At 44.5% G+C, this 2,200-nt stretch overlaps 1 long non-coding RNA gene across 1 annotated transcript; it reads right to left on the bottom strand.

Moving 5' to 3' along the window:
* Positions 1–1,060: 1,060 nt before the first annotated feature.
* LOC126000630 (uncharacterized) lies at positions 1,061–1,637 on the bottom strand. The gene is made up of 3 exons (XR_007492824.1): positions 1,593–1,637; positions 1,347–1,507; positions 1,061–1,178 (listed from the first exon to the last, which is right to left on the bottom strand). It is a non-coding gene; the product is annotated as an uncharacterized LOC126000630 (long non-coding RNA).
* Positions 1,638–2,200: the final 563 nt, after the last annotated feature.

Raw genomic sequence — 2,200 nt, 5'->3', positions numbered from 1 at the left:
TGCCTGAGTTATTGCAAAGCAAAACACAAATATACAAAAGGTTTTATTTACCAGGAGATATATTTCATTCAAATAAATCCTCTTAAACATAAGAATTCTGCCTAAGCCTCGGAATCAATTTAAGACTGTAACATGCTGATCATAAATAACCAGCAACACGTTATTTGTTTACAATTGCTGATAGTATGAGCCTATCCCCTACATTCAGGGGGAAGGAAATATTATGGATGAGAAATATACAGAGAAAAAGTTTATTAGTGAATAAGGCAAAATATAAAGGAAGATATTGGAACTTTTCCTAAGTCGATTTCTTGTACATGGCATGGTGTTGTGTTGGCTGATTAGTACTTTGTAGATGCAGAAATGTGACTGTTCAATAGACATTTTTGCTTCAACCATATAGATTCTCCAGTGTGACCTCTGGAGTTTGAGACTTGACCTCAGTCTGAAGCCTCTCCGAAACTCTCTGCAATCATGAGGTACCCCTCCAATATGTCTTCTCGAGTGTGATGAGACTGAACGTCTCACTCCTCGCAAGCATCTGGTTTCTCCTCTGTGTGAATCTGTTGTGTGTGATGATACCTGACCTATCTGTGAAGCCTCAACCACACTCCCCACAAACATGGGGTTTCTGTCGTCTGGTGTTGGATGAGACCTGATATATCTCTGAAACCTCGCCCACACTCCTCACAAACATGGGCTTCTCTCCTGTATGTGTCCCTCTGGTGTTTGATGAGACTTGATGTATCTCTTAAGCCTTGCCCACTCTCCTCACAAACACGGGGCTTCTCTCCTGTGTGTATCATTTGGTATGCATTGAGATATGACCTCTGACTTAAGCCTTGCCCACATTCCCTACAAACAAATCGACTTCTCCCCTGTGTGTGTTATTTGGTGTCTGATGAGACTTGACCTATGAATGAAGCCTCGGCCACATTCCCTACAAACATGGGGCTTCTCTCCATTGTGTGTTCTCCGATGTGTCATGAGACTTGCCATCTCACTGAAGCGTCGCCCACACTCCCCACAAACATGGGGCTTCTCTCCTGTGTGTATCCTTTGGTGTATGATGAGATGTGACCTCTCACTGAAGCCTCGTCCACACTCCCCACAAACATGGGGCTTCTCTCCTGTGTGTATGCTTTGGTGTCTGATGAGATGTGAACTCTGACTGAAGCCTTGCCCACATTCCATACAAACATGGAACTTCTCCTCTAAATGTGTCCTCTGGTGTGTGATGAGACTTGACCTATGACTGAAGCCTCGCCCACACTCCCCACAAATATGGGGCTTCTCTCCTGTGTGTATCGTTTGGTGTGTGATGAGACTTGACCTACAACTGAAACCTCGCCCACATTCCCTACAAACATGGGGCTTCTCTCCTGTATGTGTCCTCTGGTGTTTGACGAGATGTGACCTCTGACTGAAGCCTCGCCCACACTCCCCACAAACATGGGGCTTCTCTCCTGTGTGTATCCTTTGGTGTGTGATGAGACTTGACCTCACACTGAAGCCTCGCCCACACTCACCACAAACATGGGGCTTCTCTCCTGTGTGTATTCTTTGGTGTATGATGAGAATTGACCTATGACTGAAGCCTCGCCCACATTCCCTACAAACATGGGGCTTCTCTCCTGTGTGTGTCCTCAGGTGTATGATGAGATGTGACCTATCATTGAAGCCTCGCCCACACTCCCCACAAACATGGGGCTTCTCTCCTGTGTGTATTCTTTGGTGTCTTATGAGACTTGACCTATGACTGAAGCCTCGCCCACATTCCCTACAAACATGGGACTTCTCTCCACTGTGTGTCTTCTGGTGTGTGGTAAGTTTTGACTTTTGACTAAAGCCTTGCCCACACTCCCTCAAATCATGAGGCTTCTCTTCTGTGTGTGTCTTCTGGTGTATCACATTTGATACAAGAGTGAAATCTTTTCTAGGCCTCACATTCTTATCTCTTAAAAATCTTTTTATTCCTAATCCTTGACGTACACTACCTGTGTCCTCTGGATTTAATATATGCCTGGTGTTATTTTCTTCCTCATCTAAAGGTATGGAGCATTCTTCTTGCTTTTGACTTTCAAGTATATCATTTCTAGTTTTGTCATTGTAAGTATTAGAATGCTTTTGCCATTGGTTCTGATTCTGAGGATAGGAGTTCTCTGATGAAGCATTCTCTCTTGGCAATGCTCCTGGGATT

This window comes from Suncus etruscus, assembly GCF_024139225.1.
Source record: "Suncus etruscus isolate mSunEtr1 chromosome X unlocalized genomic scaffold, mSunEtr1.pri.cur SUPER_X_unloc_4, whole genome shotgun sequence".
NCBI lineage: Eukaryota > Metazoa > Chordata > Mammalia > Eulipotyphla > Soricidae > Suncus > Suncus etruscus.
Note: the sequence above shows the minus strand (reverse complement) of the source record. Positions and strands in the feature narration are given on the sequence as shown.